The following is a 27,520-nucleotide window of genomic DNA, read 5'->3' as shown; positions in this document are numbered from 1 at the left end:
CCGTGGTGTGCAAACACCACATCCACTGAGCTACACAGGCTCGACATTGCATCTACTAGATAGTTTTTGAAAAATCCCCCAAGCTGCATTGATCTCTTTTCCAATTAACTCCTCATTCCATGTTACACCTGCAACCTGTCTCCTGAGCTCTTCATAATCACCCCCTTGTAGTTCCACATATACCCTTTTCTTACAGAGGTCGTCACACTGCTGGTAACCACCCACGTAATCACCTCATGTGCCCTCTGTTACATACTGTCTGAGGTAGTTATCCCTCAAAAACGCAAGAAACTCATTTTCTTTACTTCCAGTTACTATCTCATCATTCCAGTCTATATTGCCATAATTAAAATCGCTCATAATGATCACTCTTTTCTTATTTGCTTGGATTGGCGGATTTTTATATAGAGGATATTCATAGATATTATCATATTATTAATCCTACCATAGAGCTGATCTCTGTTTCTAACAATTTTTTTTTTAATTTTCAAGTGTACCTATATATGCACAAGGGTTCACTCCAATTGGTGCAATGACCTTAACTCTTTCTTTCAGAATCCAAATAATCACTGACTCAAGACCAAATACAAAATAAACACATTTAATAAAACAAAAACAATATATATACACTTCAAACAATATTACATAACTAACTACAAATTAACTGGATCCAAGGCCTTTTTAAAATAAACTTACACTTAAGACTAGATAAACACTTTGTTTTCACAAATGAAATAATGTTCATAGTCAGTTTCTCTCTCTGTGTGAAGGCCCTTCTCTAAAGACATATGACTTTATTCTTCATTTTTACAGGATCCTTTCTCATCACTTATGTAGCACACATTAATTCTTCGGAACTTAATTCTGTCTCTTTTCTTCAGTAGAAATAATAATCAGATTCAGCGTCCTCAATACAGATGAAACTTCCTAATCAGAGTTTTCTCGAACATTCCTTTAGAATGTAAATAGCAAATTCTTCTTTTATTTACTAAATGCTTATTGACAGTCTTAACTCGTCCAATTAAAAAAACTTACAGTTCTGCGATTCCCTTTTCTGGAATCTACTATAAATCTTTCAATTAGTGTTTCCTCCAATATTCCTTTTAAAACGATTTATAGCAATATTTCCCTTTTATTTATCAATACTTATTCCACATTACAACTTAATAGTTCCACGATTCCTTTTTCGGAATATACTATTAATTTTCCTCCGACTGTCACATAAAAAAAACTTAAGTTCCTCTGAACCTAAATATCTGCTGGCCTGTGTTCTAAATTCCTTCCGAACGCTATCCTTGTTTACAGCCATTACTTGGATACCGAACGCTTTCCTTGTCATCTGTCAATCACACATCCAACTTCTCAGCGAGCATGCGCACTCCATGAAACTGGTAAGCAAGAAGTTAGGTATAAATAATGGCTGACACATTGTCTCCATTAGCGACAAGAGAGAATGTCTTCATAAAAACACAAAACTTAATATTTTAAATTACAATAAAATTCCTGTAAGTAATACAAATATCAAATTTGTTAAGTACATCAATTTTTTTTAACTTTTTTACATATCACTTTTGACAAAACAATTTTCATAACGGGCACATCACAAGTGCCGATAATGCGTGTTATGAAACTAAAACTAATAAACATGTTAACATAAACAATACGTAAAAATATTCAGAATTTTAATTATGATTATTTTTACAACTTCCAGTTACTATCTCATCATTCCAGGCTATATTGCCATAATTATAATCGCCCATAATGATCACTTTTTCTTAATAGCTTGGCTAATTGGATTATACATTTCATAGTCACTACCATCCACATTTCCTGGTCTATAACAACATCCAACTAAGTATTTCATTCTATTCACCTCTATCTCACACCATACTGCCTCAAAACCACTGGCACTATTTCCGTCTTGCATCTTTACTTTGTATGGACATAACTCTTTCTCTATCATCAATAGCACTTCCCTTCCCTTTTTACCCATTCTATCCTCACGAAACACATTGTATCCTTCCATCTCTATTCCTGTCAGGATGTCATCCTCATCTAACAATGTCCCACTTATTTCAACAATTTTTGGGTAAACCGACTCAATTAGTGCAACCATTTCATTTGCCTTGTTTCTTACACCTCTAGCATTTGTATATAAACACAACAGCTCATTCCTGGATCTACAGCTAGTTCCAATGATAACACTCATTCGATGTGATCTCTCCAAGCTCGACTGGGGCCATTTCTCTTTCTACTTATTCATTTCAGAACTCTCTTCAATTCCAACTGTTTCTTCTTGATCCCAGGTCATCCCATTCCTTTCCTGTCTACACATGCTCTCGGAGCATCCACCTTTCTCACGCTGTGTACCCCTGTCCACCCTGAGCCTCCCCATTTCCCTGTTCATCTTGCATACCCGTTCTCTTATTTTCCATATTCTTGACACTTCCTCATTCATAACCACCTCTTCAATCTCTTCTGCTCTTCCACATCACTTCCCACTTGATCTGATTCATTCTCTATACTCACTTCTTTACCTTCCAGCAAGTCTCTCTCCAAATGACTCACACCATAACCACTCAAATGCAGTCCATCGCTCCCATACAGTTCATTTCGCAATTCAAACTCATTCCACACATTAACAAATTGTACTCCCCTCTCCTCACACATTTCAGCCAACATACCATTCATAATCCTTGCTCTCTGCCTCATCTCACTACAGTCACACCTAGGCAACACGCTTACTACCCTTACTGTCACATTATTCTCTTTTATCCATCTAAGCAGCCTCCTGATATCCATTCTGACATGCTCTTTGTCCTCTATAAAGCCATTCGTACCTATTAAAACCATCAACTCCTTCGCTCACTCCCACCTCATATCCAATGCTTCAATCACTTTATTCATTTTACTGCCTGGAAAACATACCTTGTGCATCCTCTCATCCAGCACACTTTTAATAATGGAGTCGCCATACAATGCCACTCACTCTTCTTTCGTTAACTCTTTCGTACCTACTTGATTTGTTGAAATCGTTTTCACCTGAATTTTCTTAATTTCACTCCGCATCCATTTCATCTCTTGCCTCATCCAAACTAATTCAACTTTCGAATCTCGCGTCACATTCTCTCTATCATTCAATCTTTCTAATTTTCGAACTCTCAACTCCCGCTTCACACTTTCACTCTCATTCATCCTTTTGAGTTTCTGTACTTTCGGTCCATGCGTCCAACTTTCACTTTCATTCATTCTTTCCATTTCCCTCCCCTTTCATCACGTTATTTCCGGTTTCTTTCGTTCTCTCAATTTTGTTTCCTTCCGCCACATTTGCCTTGCTTTCATTCTTTTTATCATCCATTACGGTTTTCAAATCACTTGTTTTCTTTTTCAATGCTTCCTTAACAATTTTTCACCTTTCTTTCACACCATGCTTCTCTTTCGAACGAGCATTCATTCTTCCCACGACATTCTCACTACTAACACTTTCTGTCATCAAATTCATATTAGCACTCATCAAATCCTCGTTTAGCTCACACTTTGCACATACTCTCCTTCCATCAGCCCTAAATGTCCACAAACCATCTATGTAATCAAAAGAATACATATAGCACACCTCGCACTTCACGAAACGACTGAAGTCTAAGTTAAAGTCATGCAATGACAAAGCTGCCACCATCTTTCCTCTGCTGGTTACTACTCTAAGGACCAAAAACAACAAATTTGTAATCAAGTTTAAGCAAAATATCCCACACACTAATAATACTAGCGCACAACTTTTATAGCAGCTCTTACTCAAACAATCCCTCATATACAATTAATTATTTCAAGAATAACTTATCTGAATACAAAGCACTTCTTACACACCAATGCTACTGTTGCCTCATGAGTGCCCTCCCCTTTATGGATGAAGAAGAGCGAATGATTGGAATATGTTACTTGAGAGTGTGGTATCTGCAGATAATGTTAAAGTATTTAAGGCACAGTATGATAAGCCATGTGTTCTACAGTGGGACCTCCCACGATGAGTCTCTACCTTCAATGTAGTCTGGAGATAATAATAATAATATTCTGGCAGCAGATTTAGAATCTTAACTCAAGCTATTTCTTTTTGCTTCTTCTAGAAATCATATCTTCTCTCATTGCATATTTTTCACCTTTCAAATTATTCACACCTGCCAAAACAATGAACACTTCTCCTCACGGTATACTAATAGCATCGCTGACAGCCTTGATCTTGGCACCTGGGAAATGTTTTTGTCACATTCTCATGAATGTGAAAATCTTATCACTGAATCACTATACAATATTTTCCCTCCCTTATTCTCAGTTTTTTTTTTTTTTTTTTTTGCTATTTTGTACTCTTCCCACTCACTTTTCCTTTCATTATTTTCCTAGCTGCATCACATGCCAGTTACTTCTCGTAACCATAATATTTATACCTTTTTTATGCCATATTTATACCTTTATACCATAACCCAACCACCCTCAGTAAACAAGTGTACTGATGTACTTAGTAACTTGAGAAGGATTCAGCATAAGTGCACTATTTTCCTCCTCAATAGCACATTATCTTCAACCACTTCTTTCATACCCTCATTTATATTTTGTCCACTATCATTCACTTCAACATTCTTAAGATGAAAAGCATAAGATTATGCATTTCATATAATAAATTTAGTTTAATCTTTTATCCAAGTGTGAGCAAACAAAGTTTGTGCCTGAAAATATCTTCAGGACTGAGGAAAGTATTGCACTACCTTTCCTCAGTCCTGAAGAAATTTTTAGACACAAACTTTGTTTGCTCTCACTTGGATAAAGGATTAAACTAAATTTATTATAGTCTAACCAAGTGCAAAATAAACTTTCATTATGCTTTTCATCATTAGCATTCATTACTTCAGTTTCCATGTTTTTCACATTTCTCATTTCTGGCACTTGGTCACAAAACATTTTGCTACTCTCCCTCTGCACTCTCACTTTCATACCATAACCTAACCACCTCGGTAAACAAGTGTACAGAGCAGACATTACATCACATTTTGACATATCTACTTAGTATGAAATAAGTTATTTAATGAAGTGTGCATTTTTTCACTACATCTATTGTTAAAATATTTACTACATAAATTTTTTTAATATTTTACTATATAGCATTTTTATTAAAATTATCATATATATTTTACTCTTTTATATATACACATTACAATGAAGTAAAAATATCAGTAAATAATTTTTTAGTTTTCTTTTCATATCATTTCAATTTTCCTGTTGGCATAGAATGAGAAACAAATTACACGATAACCACAGTAATTAACTTTAATGAAATGAAAGTACAGATATATCGTACTGAAAATAACACTACATCATCAGTGTGTAGAAACAAGCAAATCAAAGAAACGGGAATACAAGGTACATACAGCAATTGGTGGTTTACCAATTAAAAACTGTTGCCACATGCTAGAAATTAATATTAATAAATACTACTATTAAAAACTATTTTTGATGGCTACATAAAATAAGAATCTTCCAAACTTTTGGGAGAGAGAGAGACAATTGTTCCAATTCAGATTTGGCCAATGTAAAATGGCTTTGCAACTTTCTTTGAAAAAAAAAAAAAAGAAAAAATTCTCCATGTAAAAAATCTATTCTCCCCCCCCCACCATCTTTACCACATGCTTACACAACTTCCTAGGATGGCCTCTGGTTCTTTGCCTCTCACCTTTTACTCTTTTTATAATCCCTTCTGGATTAATCTGATAAAATTCCCTAACTAACTTAAACATCTCTATCATATTGCTCTTTTTCTCCTATCCATCAAACTTTTAATACATATTTCTTCAACCTCTCTCTCTCTCCATAGTCAGCATTTCAGAGTCCTGATATTGTCTTAGTCACCCTTCTCTGAACCCTCTCCAATGTTTCTAGATCACAATGAAAACCAGATGATCAAATATGAGCACAATATTCTGACCAGTGCTTTACACAGTGGCACAACTATCTCCTTATCCGTACATGTTAGAGTACTTCGTATCATAGAAGCACTATGATGTGCAGTCTTTGCAACGTTTTCAATATGCCTTCTAAACTTCAGTCTGCTGTCAATTATCACTCCAAAATTTCAAATCTCATCCACGTCCTGCAGTACAGCACAGTCATATATCCGCACTCCAAAATGCACTTTTGGAGTGCAGATATATAAGGCACTTAATATTTAAACTACAATCCCACTAATTTGGCCAAGTCAAAATTCTATTCAAATCTTCCTGAAGGGAATTAACATCAGCAAAGCTACTTAGAATTCTCTCCAACTTTGCATCATCAACAAATAATGGAACATCTTCAGTCAGTCCACATGATATATCATTTACAAGCCTGTTAAACAGCATGGGTCTAAGAACAGAACTCTGGGGCATGGCAATGGTTATACTCCTTTTTTAAGAGTAAGCAAAGCACTGCTTCATCATACACAACTTGCTAGTATAGTTCAGAGAACAATCTCTGATCCATTTAACTAATATACTATCTATTCCCACTGTCTGCAGCTTGTATACCAACTTATCATGTGGTAATCTATCAAACACATTTGCGAAGTCCACAAATATCACTGTATATGATTCTGTCTTATCTCACACTTATCACAAAATGCACGTAAACTACTAAAACAAGACATACCCTTTATAAATCCATGCTAACTATCATAAAGAATACTATACTCATCAACCCAATCTTGTATTCTATTCACCAATCTCTCCAACATTGTGAGTACAACTGCAGTTATACAGACTGGTCTATAAGTGGAAACTTCTGAAAGGTTATATAGATATAATCTTTGCTTTTAACCATCTGCTGGAATGTCATGCTCCCTCTAACAGTTACGAGGGTGGTTTGAAAAGTTCTCGGCCTTGACCACAGATGGCAACACTATTCGCAAGATTTTTTCTTTCTAACTTTGTACATCTGTCATAAGCATCCATGTGAAATTGCAAGTCATTCTATCAAGCAGTTTGTTTTATATAGCTGTAAAACAAAAGTGTTGTCTGCATTCCTTTAAAAATGGATAAAATTGAGTATCATGCAGTTATAAAATTCTTTGTAAAAGAAGGTTTAAAGCCAAAAGAAATTCATTCGAAATTCATAAAAGTTTATGGGCACTCTTCTCCTTTGTTTTCAACAATTAAGAAATGGGCTGGCGAGTTTAAATGTGGCTGTACCAGCCTTGAAGATGATCCACGTGAAAGACGTTCAAAAAGTGTAACACCACCAGAAATCATTGATCAAGGGCACGATATAGTATTGGATGACTGGCGAATCAAATTGCATGAAATTGCTGAGACTATAAGCATTTCAAAAGAATGTGTAGGATATATATTGCATGAAGAATTGCATATGAAAAAGCTTTGCACAAGATGGGGTGGCACGCTTGCTTACAGCAGATCAAAAACGCACTTGCATGAAAATCTCTGAACAGTGCTTGGAGTGTTTTAACAAGAATAAAACTGATTTTGTGCATCAATTTATTACTATGGATGAGACTTGAATTCACCATTACACACCAGAATCCAAATAGCAGTCAAAACAGTGGACAGAAGCCTGTTGTGTTCAGCACCAAAGCATATAAAATCGGTTCCATCAGCAGGAAAAGTCATGGCATCTGTGTTTTGGGATGCTAAAGGCCTTTGTTTATTAATTATCTTGAAAAGGGTAAAACAATAACCAGGGAATATTATTCCGAATTTTTAACCAGAACTAGAAGAAAATATTCGTGAGAAAAGACCCGGTTTGCAGAAGAAAAAATCATCTTTAATCAGGCCATTGCACCTGCCCACAAAAGTGTTTTGGCAATGGGAAAATTAAGGGATCGGCACTATGAATTGTTGGATCATCCACCCTACATCCCAGATTTGGCTCCTCGCTCTGACTTCTATCTCTTCCCAAAACTAAAACTCTTCCTCACTGGTCAGCGTTTTTCTTCAAATCAAGAAGTGATTGCAGCTGTAGAGGGGTAATTTGTAGATCTTACTGAGAACCACTACAAGGACAGGATAATGGTGCTGCAGCATTGCTGGAATAAATGTATTAGTCTTAAGGGAGATTATGTTGTTGAAAAATAAAAATAATTTTGAAATTATGAATTCATTTTTTCGTTGTTAGGCCAAGTACTTTTATGACCACCCTCATATCTATTAACTTTAAGAATCTTTGATGTAAGTATTCTCCATCATACTTCCAAAGCTCTGTATTAATGCCATTTAATCCAACTAATTTTCTATTTTTTGATACCTTCACTTCTTTTAGTTCTAATCTAAACAGTTCTATAGTTGTACTTTCGTCACTCTAATTTTTTTATTAACAAACTTGGGTCATAACAATAAATCTTATGATGTTCTATCCATTGTTTCTCGTGTTATATACTGAATAACTAACATGTAGACAGTTAAAAATATTTAATTAAGATGGATTACGGTAAAATCTCGATATAACTGACTAATTCGGGCGAGGGGGTGTCCGTTAAATCCAAGTCTGTTCTTTAATAAAGTAGATTTTCCAAATGTGTATGTTAAAAAATTGACACATTAGCTAATTTACATGTTTTTACTTGTGTAGAAACGTATGTAATTAAAATTAAGTACTGTATCTATGAAAAGTTTTCTACATGTATTATTGCTTATAACCTCACTGTGGTTTTGACACTCTAAAAAACAAGTCTACAATCTATATCGAAATAAATAAACAAACATTTTCCCCAAAATAAGCTTTAATTATATTTAAATAAACAAATAAACAATGTTCTTAAAAACAAAAATAAATTTAAATTTTATAAAAACAAAATATTTTTCCTATTTATTCATCTTTGAATGATGATATATCCAGACACTTCCATTCTGGCGTGAAGTTAATGTTCGATGTGGAGGCGCTTGGTTCAAGTAATCCTGCTTTGAAAAAACTATCAAGTTTTTTTATAATTAACTCCCTAAAATTACGAAAATGTGTGTAATAAGGCTGAATTTCGTTATCTGATGAATTGTCAATAAATGTTATTAGATCGTCGAGATGCAATCTAATCACTGATAATTTAACACTTGGGTGTGTTGTAAACTCCACTCCCATCCTCATCTTCCAAGGCAATAACCTCATCTGCTATTTTATTTTCAGTCATGATATGATTTCCAGGATCACCTTCATCTAACTACTGTGAAACATCTTCCTGAGCTACTTCCTGCACACCAATATTCTGTATTGTCCTGCAGTAATCACTAACCTCTAGTCCTTCTAAATCCAAGTCTGCATCTTCGTCTTCAAGCAAATTCTTCCAACCATTCTTCAATGTTTGAACTTCCACTTCTTTCCATGCTGCTGAAAAATTAAAAATCGCACATTTTAAACTGTAACTTTTTAAGTTTTGTAAGGTATGCAGACCTCTTGTATCTTCTTCATTATCTTCATCCTGAAATACAACCATTACTTCATCTAAAACTTTTTGCAGTATATTCGTTCGGTTGCAAGAATTATCCCTGGGTCCATGGGCTGGATAACTGATGTATGTTTTGGCAAAAACATACATCTAAATTTGCCATCTCCTGAACATAAAATATTTTCGGATAGATGAGCAGGAGCGTTGTCTAAAAGCAATAAACATTTCGCATCTTCTGGTGGTATTCCAAGCTCTTCGACTTGAAATTTCCTGACTGCAGGTACAAATTCTTTAAAAAACCAGTCTTGAAAAATATTCGAGTTGAACCATGCCTTTTTAGAGTTATAATACGAAAGGGGCAGATGATTCATTATATTTTTTAAAAATGTAGGTTTATGAGATTTGCCAAAAATTACAGGTGTCAGTATATGCGATCCATCGGCATTAGCACAAAGCAGCGGCGAGATCCAATTTTTCATATTTTAAGGTTTGTGTGTTTTCTGGCACAGAACAGCAGAACAAAACCCAGTTTAGTCAGCATTATAAATCTGAGACTGTAATAGCATTTCGTTATTTATACATTCTATTAATTTTTGCCTAAATGGTTCAATATCTTCTGTTGGAGTACTTGAAACTTCACCGTAAATTCGTTTATTCATAATTCAGTGCCTTTTGCAAAAGTGCCAAAGCCATCCATCGCTTGCTTTGAATGGCGTGTTCATTTGATTTGTTAATTTAATTGCTGCAGATTTCAATTCAACTGCCCTAACTGGAACCCCACAAGAACGTTGCTGTGCGTATCACTTCAACAATGCTTCTTCAACTGAAGTTTCACGTGCCAATTTCATATGTTTTCGGGGATTGGTGTTTTCACCTACACCACATATTATCACAAATTTTTTTATTTTGTCTTTGTTATTTTCAATGTCCGATATAGTTTTTTTTTTTATGCCATATTGCTCACATATATGAGACACAGACACTCCTGAATCCAACTTTTGTATGACTTCTAATTTTTGATTTAACGTTAAATTAACTCTTTTCTGTTGTCCATATTTTAAAGTTAGGGTTACAAAGATGTGTTTTACCATTCATACATATCCAATTTTAAATTTATATTGAATAGGTCTATAAAATGCGTACGTACATAAACCATTCACCGAGAGTAAACAAATGCACACTATTGGGGTGGCTTAGCACGCTTCGGAAAATCAGCTGGTACGCGTTAAAACTGCCACAGAAAGTCACACCATGCAACAAAAGAACCAATTACAGCACGATTGGTGTGATCACGTGCTATTAATTCGCCAAACATGTTTTATGAGCGGTGACTCATTTATGTCAGCTAAATTAATACAGTGTTTTTCAAACATATGACCTATTCGCCAAAATTTGTTAAAAATAACAGGAAATTAATAACAAAAAATAACCTGTTAATTTAATTATAAGCAAATCTTGGTTAAAAGCATTTTAAAATTAACAGGGTGTTAATTTTCACGTGACATACAGACTAGAAATTTTGTCCATTAAATCCGAAGTCTGTAAAAAAAAAGGGTTTACTGCAATTACAAATATTTTGATTCACATATTGTGTATCATTGTCAGCATAAAAGAGAAATCAAAAATTAAACAACAATGAAGGTATATGGAGGACAGAATCTCTGCTTATATGCAGTCACAAGACAGCTAGGTAAAAAATTATACTATTAGGATTACTTGAAGTGTCCATGTGTGTGATTATGAAAAATAAATAAAAAATTTGAAGCATGTGTACATATAATAAAAATTTATACAATTAAACAGCATAGTTCTAATAATTTCCCAGATTTTTGGCACAGAGGAACATCTACGTAGTAATTTGGCACCACTTCAAAGTATCCTGTGGCTACTATTAGTAACCCCTTGTTTTACTAGACCCAATTTTCTCTGTATCTTGGAGGAAATGTCAGACTGGTATCCAAAAAAGTGTATAGAAAAACACCAATCCTACACTTCCTCCAAGAAACAGAACAAATCAGGTCTAGTAGAACATGAGATTGCTAATACTAGCCATAGGATCCTTTGGAGTGATGCCAAACTGCTATGTAGATGTTCCCATAAATATGAGCATCTCTTTAAAGAAAGCTCCCGAAGTACTTCAGTATCACTCGAATTTGAACATTAACAATGGACTATGCCCAAAATCTGGGAAATTATTATTTAGAATCATACTGTTTAATTATATAAGTTTTATTACATGTAATACACAAGAAATTCAGTGAGACAAAGGAAATTCGAAAATGATATATTTATTTACAAATAATATTAGTGTAGATTTTTCTGTATTATTTTAAATGGTGTGTGTAAAATGTCTATGTTTTGCAAGTGCTATATACAATTTTGCATTTTAATTAGATTTATCTCCTAAAGAGAATAAAGGTCTGCACATTTGACACAGTTAAAGAACATAAACATTACATAAGATTCCTTCTCTTCAAAATCACAGGACGTGAGAATATACAAATCTTAAGCTCATAACACAGTTTCTTCAGCTCTCAATAATGGCCATACCCATTTTTCCTCTAAAACAAAATAATAATTTTTGTACAAGCTTTCTTTAAATAAAAAAACTTATTTCTTGCAATATTAGTTCCTTTCATGAGACAGGTGAAGAGCAGATGCATGAAGAATATAAGACACAGGCCAGGAGAGTAACTAGTATGGTAAGGAAGGCAAAACTGGAATATGAGAGGAGATTAGCCCTAAGATCCAAAAAAAATAGGGAATTTTTCAGCTATGTGGCCAGTAGGAGAAGAAATGATTGTGGGATAAAAATGGGAATAGAGTGACCGATGCAGAAAACATAGTGGAATTGTTCAATGAACACTTTATTGGAGTATTTCATCCTGGAGGAGTAAATTTTAATACTAGAGGGATAGAGCAGGTTCGAGGTTTTAGACGTGCAGGAGGAGAGCGTGTTCCAAATACTGAGTACCGGATGTGAGTAAAGTTGTGGGACTGGATGGTATTTCACCACAAGTTTGAGAGAATGTGCTAAAGAAATGACAGCTCCTTTGACCTGGCTTTTCAATGAAAGTCTGGCTACAGGAAGATGCCCAAGGAATGAAAGGAAGGTAAGATAGTGCCATAGCATAAGCGCAGCAGCAGACTGGACGTGTCTAATTATAGGCCAGTTTGTGTGTTATCAGTAGTTGTTAAGATCTTGGAGAAATTAGTGAGGGACTGTATACAGCATTGGGCAGATGAGGGTAATGTTACCTATGAGAGTCAACATGGATTTGTTAAGGGGCGCTCTTGTAATATGCTAGCCTTTTATAATAAAGTTACAAGAGCAGTTGATGAGGGAAAGGCATATACTGCCATTTTCTTGGATTTAGCAAAGGCATTTGACAAGGTGCCACATGATAAGCTGATATTTAAGTTGCAGCACATGTGTTTGGATGTCAGGTTGGTCAACTGGATTCAGGATTGGCTGTCCAACAGGTATCAGAGAGATGTGTATGTTGGGGCAGTATCAAGGAGGCAGAAGGTTACGAGTGGGGTTCCACAGGGATAAGTACTAGGACCTATATTGTTTAACATCCTTTATAACAGGCGTGGCCAACTTCATTCTATACGAGGGCCAATATATGATGAGTGGTAGCGTCACGGGCCACACACTTTTAGACATAACTTAAATAAAAAAAAAAACTCTGCATTTTTTCAAGGCAATAGTTATATGTATTGAATTAATATATTTGTTAAATTATTTTACTACTGGGAGAACAATATAAAATACCTGATTGATTTAAATATAAGTTGTTAAATTAAATTACGTATTTCTGGTATTTTACATGTAACACAACATAATGAGAACACTGGGGGCGTTCATGTACGGTAACAAGTTCATCAACAACGATGACGATATTTGTAACAAATCCTGAAGGTGGTCATCAGTCAGTCGGCTTCTTTGTGACAATTTAACTGCTCTCATAGTTTCCCTTGGTACCAGTTTCCAAAAGTCAATACCGATCTCCACCCTTGACTGGAAAAAGGGTCACTTTGAAGGTCACACAACTCCAATCAAATAGTGTCATGTTGCTCTGAAATGTCGCATTTCATTGGGTTGTTAAATAATGTCAGTTGTGGCCCATGTGTCACTGAAGTCAGAAAATTGCTTACTGAATTGTTCCAAAAGTTGGTCTAACATTGGCACAGAAAACTTGATGTCATGGATCTCCTCCATCAACTCCCTGCAGGAAGGGAAATGTTCCAAGTTTCCTCTGACTAAGGTGAATTTAAAAACCTTCAGTCGACTTGTGAACCTATCTAGGTGTCCAACTAAATCTGAGGTTTTTTGGTTATGTCCCTTTAACATCACGTCCAGTTCATTCATGTAAAATTCTGGAGATAGATAATGTTATGAAAATGTAATGAAGTGTGTGTGAATCTAATTAAGGGAAGAAATCGGGCCGTGACACACCACAAGTTTCTTTCTTTTCTAACAGAAATGGAGGCAGAACATGACGATTTAGTGTTGTACACAGAAGTACATTGGCTAAACAGAGGGAACTGTTTGAATCGGTTTTTTGTTTTGAGAAAGGAAATGAAACAGTTTTTAGAGGAACACGAGAAGCAAACAAAGAACTAATCACAAAACTATGTGATCCTCATTTTAACAGCTTACTTGTCTTTCTAACAGATATCACATTTGGTTATGTCCCTTTAACTTCACGTCGAGTTCATTCATGTGGTATGTGATATCTGTTAGAAAGACGAGTAAGCTGTTAAAATGAGGATCACATAGTTTTGTGATTAGTTCTTTGTTTGTTTCTTGTGTTCCTCTAAAAACTGTTTTATTTCCTTTCTCAAAACAAAAAACCGATTCAAACAGTTCCCTCTGTTTAACCAATGTACTTCTGTGTATGTACAACACTAAATCGTCATATTCTGCCTCCATTTCTGTTAGAAAAGAAAGAAACTTGTGGTGTGTCACAGCCCGATTTCTGCCCTTAATTAGCTTCACACATTACATTTTCATAACATTCTCTATCTCCAGAATTTTACCACTCAGAGCCTCTTGATGTATAATGCAGTTCAATACAGGGCAATTGATTCCAGCCTTCCTTGGTAAGCCAACTAAGCCTGTTTGAGTAGCACACATTGATTTGGTGCCATCTGTCACAATAACTGTAAGATTGTTGATGTCACCAGTACCATTTACAACCTTCATAACTGCATCATAAATGTCTTGACCTTTGGCTGTATTATGTAATGAATCTAATGCTAGTAGCGCTTCATTAATAACAAAGTATTTGGAAACAGTTCGAATGAAAATTGAGATGCATCTGTTATGTCAGTTGATTCATCCAGAGCCAATGAGAAGTAAGCTGAATCTTTGATAACACTTTTTAATTTATTTAATATGTGAGAACCTATTTCCTTGACTCTTTCTGTTACAGTTTGTTTAGACAGTGGGATGCTTTCAAACTCACTGGCAATTTTATCTTCCCCAAATGCACGTGCCATGTTACAGCGCAGTGTTTTACAAATTCACCATCAGATAACGATTTTTTTGCTTTGCTATCTCTGCACTTACAACAAAAGATGCCAAGAGTGAGCTTTTTTATATTGATGTTGGTTTAGTAAAAATAGATTTCTGAGCACTAACCTTTCTCTTCAAATTACGTACAATTTTAGCACGTACTTGTCCAACGTATTCTTGGAATTTAGCGGTATGGTGCTGTATGTAGTGGAGTTTGAGGTTATATTCCTTGTGCACAGACAGTACTTGCAAATACACAGGGCACTGTGGTTTGTTGTCATTATTGTTTATAAACAGAAATTCATTTTCCCATTTCTCCTAAAATGACCTGTTTTCTTCACAAATCTTACGTTCCTTACTCATAGTACACAAAGGCTGAAGTAACTGACCAAGGGACACAAACTGCAATAATAAGAGTTAATGGTGAAACTCAGTTTCAGAAACTGATCACTGTAACCAGAGCAGGGCAAGTGACATTCATTGATACGTTACTCTGGAGCGCATAGAAATCTACTACTCAAACTACTACAACTCGCACAGAGAAGCAGTAGATTTTATAAATTGAATAATCTTTTTAAAGCAATTTTGATTTCGTTTTGAGAATATAAATTGTTTCCGTCATCAGAAATAATGAATATAATTAGTATATTAATCAGAAAAACTGCAGTCGAAACTAATAGCTAAATTAAATTGATAATACATATAATTTAATATAGTTTTTATCCTGCCGCGGGCAGCACAAAATCACATTACGGGCTGCATGTGGCCTGCTGTTGGCCACCTATGCTTTATAACAACCTTTATATCAATGACATTGTCAGTGGATTGCAGGGAGATATTCAGTTGTTTGTGGATGATGTGAAGCTGGGAAGGGTTATTAGTAATAGTGCAGATATGGTAGCCCTGCAAGAGGATTTAAATAAACTAGATAGATGGGCAAAAGAATGGGGGTACCAGTTTAATGCAGCAAAATGTAAGGTCTTGAGGTTTGGGACACTTCATACTCTATTGGAGGAGTTGTACTGGAGGAAGCAGGGGAGACAAGAGATCTGGGGTTGATGATTGATAGAAACCTGAAATTCAGGGGACATATTGCAAAGGTGGTGAAGGTAACACAGAGGACTGCTGCAATATTGAGGACACTGACCTGCAGAGATAAAAGAGTTATCATTCCATTGTATAAGACCCTGATCAGACCACACTTAGACTATTGTTATCAAATTTGGTCCCCAGGATTTGAAGGGGATAAATTAACTCTGGAAAGGGTACAGAGGCGGATAACAAAGATGGTTTCAGGACTTTACAATGTTAGTTATGAGGATCAGCTGACGGAATGTGGACTGCAGTTTGGTAGATAGAAGGAGAGGTGACATGATTGAGACTTTTAAACTGTTGAGAGGTGGTTACAGTGTTGACACTGGAGAGTTCTTTCACTTGGTGGAACAGCAGGAATAGTGATGATAAGGGGCCATCCCTGGAAGTTACAAAAGGAAGCTGTGAGAAAGAGGGTGAGGAGTGGTTTCTTCGTATGGAGAGTGGTTGAACCATGGGATGCATTGCCTCAGAGTGGTGAGAGAGCGAGAACGGTCAATGAGTTCAAGGAGTGGTATGATAGACTGTGTTTCCTAGGAAGGACCTCCCACGATGAATCTTTTGACTCCATGGAGGTCTGAATAATAATAATTATTTCTTTAGAATACGAAGATAACTTTAAAGTTCCCTTGTAAAGTTTCTTTGCAAAGCTTCATCATTATCCTTAAATACAAAAAGTTCATCTCTTACCGGTTTGCAGCGCTTATCTGGAATACGATTGATCCATACCATATCAAGAAAGAGCTTCCTTTGCTTCGGGAGAAACTATATAATCACTTTTATCTATCAAAATGTTACTTCATATAAAGGAAATTCATCTGTTAATTTTGGGATTTGTTTCTATCTGTTTTTTTTTTTTTTTTACTATGTTTTTTTGTTACTATTTGTTTCTTTTAACACTCTTATCCACCTTTTTGGCTTAAGAAATTCCTTAAAACTATTTTCTCCCCTAAAACTTCCAACTCTTCTCTAGGACATCATCGCTCTCTCTCTGTTCTAATGAATGCAACAGCTGTCCTATTTTTCTCTCTCGCACTAATTCAACTCCCTCTTTGGAAGTACAAAGAGGGAGTTGAATTAGTTGAATTTGCAAACACAGTACTGCCTTATGTGGTAAGCAACACAATGGTGAGATGAAAGTCACTTTTTGTAAACAAGCCTGCAGTTCTCGAATGGCGTGAAAACGTTGTTGGAAAGTTCAATATTTTCTTCCCCCAAATTTATTTTATAGAAATAAAAACCACATTAGAAGCGAATCCTTTACAAATAAATATCAAAATCAAAACAGTTTTCGACTGGCCGCAAGTATATAAAGCTTTCTTATATAAATATTTCTAATTATTACAAGAAATAATGCATTTTTCCGCTACACATTTTGGAAATATTTAACTACATGAAAAATAATAAAATCAAAAGTTATCCTTTCCTTTTTATTTATTCATTTAATCAAAATCAGCCGCAGCTAAAAAAATTAGTGTAAGAAAATCTGATATTGCTAACGCTAAACAGCAGATATTGTACATAATTTAATCAAAATCGGCTGCCACTAAAAAAAATAACAAATAAAATCTGATATCATTAAACAGCAGATATCCTACACTCCCAAGTCAGTGCAACTGTATCCAGGTGAAATACTTCTAGAAGGGAACTGACAGAGTCTGAAAGAGGTGTTGCAACAGGATGCCATGTTGCAGGACTATCTGATCAGCAAACTGTCGACAAATTGGGCCATCACACATCAACAATCAGTGATACAATATTGAGATGGAAGTGCAGGGAGTCAACTGCAAGTGCTGCCCACAGTGGACGATCCACTACATTCACTGAAAGTGACCATAAGGTGCTACAAACGATAATATGTACAAACCACCATTCATCAGCTGACACACTGAATGTAGGGTCTGAACATTGACCAGAACACAAATTGAACAAAAACAGTTGGGGTTACATATTAATTTTCAGGCAATCTAAAGCCTGTAATATGCCAGACTGCTTGAAAACCAACATGCTTTGGTGGTGCAAAGAGCATGTACAGTAGAACATGGAACTTGGAAAGCTGTGTTATGAATTTTGCTACACCCTCTACCAAACAGATGGACAGGTGTGGGTGTGGGGAATATCTGGTGAATGTCTCTTACCGAAGTGCATAACCTCAACTATGAAATTCAGAGGTGGTGGTGGTGGTGTGATGGTATGGTCCCATTTTTCCTGGTTTGGCCTCAGACCTCTGTTTGTGTTGCCATGAAAGCTGAACTCCAAGAGGCATCTGAATATTCTGGCAATGCAATGCTTCCTACTTTGTAGCATTTCTATGGAAATGACTATTGTCTCTTTCAGCAAGACAATGCATTGTGTCATAATGCTGCTGCTGTAACTGCATGGTTTGTGAACATGAATGTCACCACTCTTGAGTGGCCACCACAGAGCTCTGATCTTAACCCTATTGAACATTTGCATGATGAACTGGAGCATCAAGTGAGGTCAAGGGATCACCTGCCTCACACGTGTCCAGGACCTCATTACATGACTACAGGAAGAATGGCTCAAAATTCCCATTGATCACTATCATATGCTTGTGGAAAGTATTCCCAGTAGGATTGTCACAGTCATCACAGTGAAAGAAGGCTACATCTTAAGGTAGACACCATTTTATTTGTTTCTCATACTATGATGTATGTTGACTTCTTTCTAAGCAGTGTATCTTCATTGTTGTTTAATTTTTTTAATTTCTTACTGTTTTATACTAATGACGATCCACAACATGGGAATTGAAACATATGTAATTAATCTACTTTAATTAAATATTTTCAACTGTATGTACATTGTTACTTATTTAGAATGAATGGTACAGTTATCTCTTAATAAATGTGTTACATTGAAATGCCGGCCTGGTTGGCCAAGTGGTTAGCGTATCTGCTCTCCAGCCAAAAGGCTGTGGGTTCAAATCCTGCCATGGGCTTGGATGTTTGTGATTGTCTGTGAAAATACTAGTGGTAAAGGTGGGCGGTAGATAGCGTTGGTGTAGTTGTGGTTCATTGTAGTTGGTGGATTGTGGGTGGTGGAGATACAGTTGTAGAGTAGATGCCAGTGGCAGCTCGTACATAAGCACTGTGACACTGCAGCATCCCCAAGAAAAAAATGAAAAAATTAAATTTTGTTTGTGTTTAGAAATAATAACAATGTTTACAACATTATATAAATGCAATACAACATGTTAAAGGTTACAGCTTATGTTTTGACATTGATTGAATAGTTAATAATTGGAATTGTTTGATTAAAGCTTTAGATTATGACACAAATGCACTGCAATCTAACGCAGTGTTGGAATTATCACAGACAGCCAATTGCAACTAATCTTGCCGATATTCGTTTGCGCTTCTCATTGCATATTACAAGTGATTCCGACACTGCTTGTTTGGGCAGTGTATCGTATGCTTGCATGCATTATTTCTGTGAGATACGAAACTTTTATTATTGGTGTGTGTTCGTGGTGAGGGTGAACAATGTTTTGTAAATCTTATTTTATTTTGTTAAAATAACATATAATTATTTATTTATTATAGATACAAGGCTGAATTATGACGAGTGTCACTGTTGAAAATATGAAAATAATTATATTTTTTCAATTATCGTTACATGAAACAAATGCACTGTGATCTAATGCAGTGTAAGAATTATCACGTTCAGCCAATTGCAGCTAATCTCACCGATATTCATTTGCGCTTGTGATTGCACGTTACAAGTGATTCCGACACTACTCGTTTGGGCAGCGTATCGTATGCTTGCACGTGTTATTTCTGTGAGATACGAAACTTTTATTATTTGTGTTTGTTCATGGTGAGGGTGAAATATTTTTAAAAAGCAATTTTTTTAATATGTAAATTTATTTATTAATAAATTGGTTACCGATTAGGAAAAAAAAATTTTTTTTTTTTTGTATAAGCAGCACCCCCACTTAAAATTTTCACAGGCCACCACTGGTAGATGCCCTTCCTTAATGAGTCTTTGAACTCCCTGGAGGTGTCAAGTAATAATAATAATAATATTTAGTAGGCTATTTCTCATCTTCCATATATATCTTCTATTTGATTAATAATTCTATCCCAAAAATCCTGGTAAGCTCTTTTCACAGTAATGGTTTTAGATATATTTTTTCCTTTCTTTTCTTTTGTAAATTTCTTCTCTTTTTGTTTTTGAAGGAATTATCTACATGCTGTTTCTTTCTTTTACTGCATTTTCTATCTTTGTTCACATTTTTAATATTTATATATATTATATATAAATTATATTATATATATTATATATATATATATATATATATAAATTTTATAATTTTTTTTATATATATATATATCCCCTGCCTATAAATTGCACAAAGGCTTTTGATAAAATACAGAGAAAACTTATGGAGTATAATGAAAAAACAACATCCATTACATGTAGTACATGCTATAAAAAGTTTACATAAAAACAGAAAAATAAAGTTACAATTAGGTGATAAATTAACAGAACATATTGAAACTAATGAAAGTATTAGAGTATAGTTTGTCTAAATATTGATCAAGTTGTATAAATATGGAGAATAACAATAAAACAAGATATCCAGTGATCACATTATATGAAAAAATAAGGAAGATGACCTTCAAAAATGACATACATAAAATATGCAAACAAAATTTCACAAAATCATTATTATTATATAACAACTCCAAGGAGTCCAAAGGCTCATTGAGAGAGGGAACCTACTCTACAACTCTCTGTCTACACCAATCCATCATCACCAAATTCCTGCCACGTACCCTCAAGGGGTGTACAGGATATGATAGTACTACATGAAAAAATTACATCATTACTAACTTCCTATCTACAATTTTCCTCCAAATCAGCCTGTTACTTGTCAAGATTCCAATATTATCAGATCTTATATTTCTATCGTCTAAGGCACTTTGTACCGTATCAATCCACCTATATCTTGGTCTTCCTCTGGGTCGTTTTGCTGCCAAACTGGCAGAGAACACTTGTTTTGCTAATCTTTCCTTGCCCATTCTGTTTAAGTGACCATACCACCTGAGATTAGCTCTGCTAACGCATTCCTGGATGCTGACAATGTCAAGTTCTTTCCTAATATCCTCGTTTTTAATATGATATTGCCATTGATGCCATCTGTTCATGCCTATAATCTTTCTCAGGACTTTCATATCTGCGGTCTCTAGTCTTTAGTCAAGTGTTTTACTTCTGACCCAGTTCTCAGATCCATAAGTTAAAACTGGTTTGAACACTGTCTTGTATACAGCTAATTTAGTGTTCCGACTAATTTCTCTCTTATTCCATATGAATTTATTCAATTGACTTCCCACAATACCAGCTTTGCTGATTCTGTTGTCTATTTCTATATTTAATTTACCATCTTCAGTAAAAATCGTGCCTAAGTAGTTGAAATGTTTTACTTGTTCCACAGGTTCTCCATTCACAACACAATTGACATTTTCAATGATTCTGCCTATTTTCATTGTCTTTGTCTTTTTATTGCTGACCTTCATACCATATCTATTACAACAGCTATTCAATTTAGTCAGAGAATCTTGCAGACTTGTAACGGATTTATTTAGAAGTATAACATCATCCGCATAAAGCAAAGAGCTGATATTAACATCATCAATTTTGATATCATGTTTAATACCACTTTCCTTCATAATGTGATCCACATAGATAATGAATAACAGAGGGGATAATGTACATCCTTGTCTCACACCAGATTTAACATTAAACCATCTTCCTGTACCTCCTTCAATTCTAACTGCTGACTTACAACTCAAATAAAGACTAAGTATTGCTTGATATAATGCCCCAGTGACACCATATAACTGCAGTGTATTGAATAGCTTCTCTCTTGGCACCTTGTCATATGCCTTTTCCAAATCGACAAAACTTAAATACAGATCTCTGTTATATTCCCATGCTTTCTCGACTATTTGTCGTTAAGTGAAGATCTGATTCTGACAGCCTCTATTTGGCCTGAATCCAGCTTGTTCTTCACCAAGCTTTTCTTCCACAATTCTTCTCAACTGTTTCTCAAGTATACTTGCATAGATCTTGCCAGGAACACTCAGTAGGGAAATACCTCTGTAATTCTCACATTCAGTTTTATTTCTCTTTTTATATATGGGTACTATGAGAGCTCTACTCCAATCATCGGGAATTCATCCCTCTGTCCAGGCTTTCTGAACTATGCATTTCTGGTTGAATATCATCTACTCCTGCTGCCTTTCCACATTTCAAGTCTTTGATAGCTTTTTCTACTTCAAGAATGGATATGTATTTCTGACTGTATGCCTGGGCAGTGTTTTTTTACCACTGTGCTATCATCACTGCTTGTTTCATTTAGTAGTTTTTCAAAGTAATTACTCCATACTTCAAGGATATCTTTTTCTCCCGTTTTCATGTCACCTTTATCATCTCTAACTCCTTTTACAGCACTCTTTCCTCCATTCTTAAGCTTCTTCAACAACCTCCAGAATATTTTGCCAAAGTCCTCCCATGACTTTTGATTCGCTTGTTTTACACAGCGTTTAGCTTTCTTACATTTGTCTCTATATTATCTAAGAGCACAAGCTGACTTATTTGCCAGGAACTTTTGATATGCTTTCTTCTTTTCCTTCACTGCCTCTTTAACTTCCTGTGTCCACCAGAGAGTTCTGATTTTTTTAATCTTGCAGACAACCTCACCACATGCCTCTCTGGCAGAATCAATTGATGTTTTCTTCAGGGTTTGCCACTGAATCTCCAAGGTTTGATTCCTGTTCTCAAACTCTTTCATTTTTTCTTCAATAATCTTTTTTTCTTCAACAACCTACACCAATCCACCAACTGAAGTTACCTTCATCATCTACCGCCGACCACCACCACTAGTATTTTTACAGACAACCACAAACATCCATGCCCATGGCGGGATTTTCTCCAGCCTTTTGGCTGGAGAAAACTCAGCCAACCAGGCCAGCAATGAAGGACCAAAAGATGATATTGGGATTAGGGAATGTAGATTATGAGGATAGACTGAAAACACATCGCAGACACTGGTAACAGAAAAAAGAGAAGTGATATGACAGACTCATAAACTTCTGAAAGGTGTCATAGAAAATCAGTTGGTAAATATTTTCCATTATGTGGACAGTAGAGATCATGTTATATCAAAAATAGTCAGAGGATAAAATAACAGGGCAGGTGATGACACAAGTTTGATTCTTTAGGTTGCATAATGATGTATTTGAAAGAAATAAAGACAAAAGAAACGGATAAATTTCAGAAAATCTGAGAACTTAAATTTAATCAAGTAATGGCCACTTCCACTATTATTTTGCCTCTTTACAAGACTTTGATATGACCACACCTGGACTAATGTGCAGATTTGGCTTACTGGGTTCTGAAGAGATGAAGAACCTGTATTTGATTATATAGAGAAACTTGTGGAGAATTCATGACTAAATTTAACACACGTGAACCACAGTAGTAGGTTTTTTTTATTACGTAAAAATTGGTCCTAGGTATCTGAGGACATCATCAGTACAGTAGAACAATACTAGGAATGACACAAAGGATAGGGCACGTACATACAATGGAATCCAAATTGCATGCAGTGGCGCATTGTGGCCTAAACTTAAATTAAATTAAATTGAAATTAAATTACAATTAAGTTATTTTTACACAATTTTGTATGACAATTTCCTATACTTTAGGGATGGCAAAAATATCATTGCGGTTTAGATTTGGTCTGTGAAGTAGGGCTTCAGCACTTTTCTTTATATAAGCGTTCATATTTATATGAAGATCTGTGTAGGAGTTTTGTCTTTTCCCAGTGGATCTTGTGGTTTGGGTTTTCAACTCTGTGTTGAGCGAGGCCTGATTTTTGCAGTTTGATGAGGCGGATATGGTCTTGATGTTCCGAAATGCGTTTAAAAACTGATCTGCCTGTCTGTCCATAATAAGAGAGTTTACAGGAGCATGGAACCTCATATACACCAGGTAGTATCACAGGTGAAAGTTTGTCTTTAGGCAAAGGTAACAAGTTGTGGATCTGGTTGATGGGTTTGTAGGTGGCAGCAAGATTGTATTTCTTCATAATTTTCGAGATCCATTCGGAGATGCCTTTGATATAAGATATGGGAATCCCATGGGCTTGTTCTTGTCTAGGTTGATGTGTGGAGAAGTTGCTGATGATTTTTTTGAGTTGTTTTGAGATTGTATCCATTTAGAGTGGCTGTGTTTTTGATTATTTCCAATTCTTGTTTTAGAGAATCCTCGGAGGAGCAAAATCCGTGTGCTCTGGTTACCAATGATTTATGATGCCAAATTTTTGAGTGGGATGACGAGCAGAAGTATGGTGAATGTAGCGACCTGAAAATGTCGGCTTGCAATAGACAGAGATGGAGATGGAACCGTCTTCTTTTCTTTGGATGTGTAAATCCAAAAAAACCCTGTGGGGATTCTTTTTCTAATGTAAATTTGATGCGTGGATGAAGAAGGTTGATTTTATCTAAAAACTGAAGTAGCTCTTGTTTGGAATGACTCCAGACTGTGAAGATATCATCGCCATATCAAAGCCAGAGTTTTGGTTTGGGTTCAAACGAGAGAATTTTTTCTTCAAGATGTTCTATAAACAGATCTGCCAAGTTGAGTGACAAGGGGGACCCCATTGCTGTTCCCTCCTCTTGCTTGTAGATTTTTCCTTTCCATGTGAAGTAACCGGAAGTGATAACAAATTTGAAAAGTTCAACAATATCCGACAGAAATTTTTGATTTAACAGGTCTATAGTTTCTTTATGGGGAATATTGGTGAAGAGAGAGACGATGTCGATACCATGCTAGACCTCCGATAATATATGGTTTACCCAAGCTTCACAAGAACAACGTCCCATTCAGACCTGTCGTTGATTCAATTAGCAGCCCTACTTACAAGTTATCAAAATTCTTATCCAACCTTCTCCATCCCCAATAAAAAATTCCACATAATTTCACGCCAAAATAAAAGACTTTCAACTGCTCAAAACTGACATGCTAATTAGCTTCGACATAGTCTCTCTCTTCACCAATATCCCCCATAAAGAAACTGTAGACCTGTTAAATCAAAATAAATATGAATGCTTATATAAAGAAAGTGTTGAAGCCCTATTTCACAGACCAAATCTAAACCGCAATGATGTTCTTGCCAAAGTATGGGAAATTGTCATACAAAATTGTGTAAAAATAATTTAATTTTAATTTAATTTAATTAAATTCAATTTAAGTTCAGGCTGTAATGCACCACTGCACGCAATTTGGATTCCATTGTACGTACGCACCCTATCCTTTGTGTTATTCCTAGTATTGTTCTACTGTACTGATGATGTCCTAAGATATCTAGGACGAAATATTTATGTAATAAAAAACCTACTACTGTGGTTCACGTGTTAAATTTAGTGAAGAACCTGTAGAAAGAGTGCAAAGGAGGGCTGAAAGATGATATTGGGATAAGGGAATGTAGATTATGAAGAAAGACTGAAAACACATTGCAGACACTGGTAAACAGAAAAAAGAGAAGTGATATGATAGACTTATCAACTTCTGAAAGGTGTTATAAGAAATCAGTTGGTGAAAATTTTGCGTTATGTGAACAGTGGGAAAAGGACAAAAGAACATCTGTGGAGTGAAGTTTGTGTGCAATTAAGAAGAGGATTAAAACTAAGTGAAATGGAGTAGGAAGGCTGCAAATGAAGTTTCCACAGTGTTCAGTCTGAGACCATTATTCTTCAATCTTTATGTCAATGATATTGTTACTGAACTACTGGGAGATATTCAAATGTTTATAGATGATGTGAGCATTGGGAGGGCTATTAGTAAGAAACCGTTGTTTTCTTCAAGAGGATTTGAATAAGCTGGAAAGGTGGATAAATGAATGAGGATATTACTTTAATATGGCTAAAGACAAGAAATTTGGGGACATATGGACTGCTTCATATCCATTTCTTGGAGTCATACCGGAGAAAGCAAGGGATCTCGGGGTGACTGTAGAAATTTGAAGTTCAGGTTCAGAGGACATATTGCAAAGGTTGTGAAGAAAACTCAGAGATCTGCTGCAATACTAAGGAGGAAACTGACCATGAGAGATAAAAGGGTGGTTGTTCCTCTGTATAAAGCTCCGACAAGACTACATCTGGTCAGTGGGATATGAAATAATTTTGGAGAGGGTGAAGAGGTGGATAAAAATGATATCACTGATAAATATTCTAGCATGATGAACTGATTGGACCTGTGGTCTCTTATTAGGCAAAGTAATTGTTGGATTAAGGGTGATTGATGAGCACTTGGGTCACCCATTGTGGGCTAATGGTGGCAAGTTTTTTTAAAAATAAATTACCTGTTTGGTGCAATTTTTTTGAGACATCTCTTACAAAACCATGATGCACTGAACGCTATTTGTAAACATTTGTTTTGGATTATCTGTAGTTGGTTAATGTTCAAATCCACTATGTGGCTCCATGATGATAAGCCATAGCAGAACTAGCCTGAACAGTATTTTGTATAGGAGTAGTTTAAGTTCTGTGCTTAGCCAGCTATGCTGGTTGAGTGATGGGTATAACTATCATAACTGACCAATTTGCTTTTGATTGACATGAGTCATGAAACAAAGCTCTTTATCTAATTGTATCCCTAAGTATTTGGCTACTGGATGCAATGCAACAAGGATGCCAAACATTACCACTTCACCCTAGGGATACTTGTCTTCTTGTGAATAGCACTGTAGTGCTCATCTGCATAGACATCAATTTGCCATTTTTTGAACCATTGTTCTAGTTCCGAGATTGCATTCCGAAGTTTTTCAGTTGCTAATCTAGGTCAGAGGGAGCTCTGACCTAGATTAGCAACAAACGAAGCATACCATTACTGGTATCATCTGCATATAGCAGCATTGTGGTAGCAACTGTGTGTGAAATGTCAGCCACATAGATGACAAAGAACAGAAGTTATGACAGGGCACCCTGTGGATGCCTACTGTGATTATGCTTTCAGCTGATCTAATTCTCTGCAGCTTCACTTGAAGTTTGTAGGTAGTAGGATTTGAAAAGAAGATCACTGTGATATATTTTGTTGAATACTTTGGAAACAATCTAGGAAGTTTGCCCCAGTGTGTTGCTTCTATTTCTACTCTATGCTTATGTTTTCCTCAACTCTGAGAACTTCTTCAGTGGAGTGGTTCTACCAGAATTCTAATTCTTCAGTGATGACTTTCTGCAATACTGTTGGTAATACACTTCCAACTATTTTTCCTAGGCAGAAAAGCAGGCTGAATAAGCAGTAGTTTTTGGAGTACTGTGCTGCTTTTCCTGGTTTTGGAATTAAGATTATGTCAGCTCCATCATGCAGGGAATTAGTGATATCTTAATTGAATGAATAACAGCAACAATGTACAATATGGCTTTATACAGCAGATGTTGATGATTTTGTTAGAAATACTCTCT

General features: G+C 35.6%; 1 protein-coding gene across 3 annotated transcripts in view; it reads right to left on the bottom strand.

The window, feature by feature from the left end:
* The window catches only part of LOC150106395 (uncharacterized), a 137,136-nt gene that overhangs the window by 96,168 nt on the left and 13,448 nt on the right, over positions 1-27,520 (bottom strand). The gene's annotated exons all lie outside the window — the stretch shown is intronic.

This window comes from Typopeltis vanoorti, chromosome 5 (genome assembly GCF_054136105.1).
Source record: "Typopeltis vanoorti isolate ZY-2024b chromosome 5, IOZ_Tvanoo_1.0, whole genome shotgun sequence".
Classification (NCBI taxonomy): domain Eukaryota; kingdom Metazoa; phylum Arthropoda; class Arachnida; order Uropygi; family Thelyphonidae; genus Typopeltis; species Typopeltis vanoorti.
The sequence above is the reverse complement of the archived record's forward strand: the minus strand, read 5'-3'. Positions and strand labels throughout refer to the sequence as shown.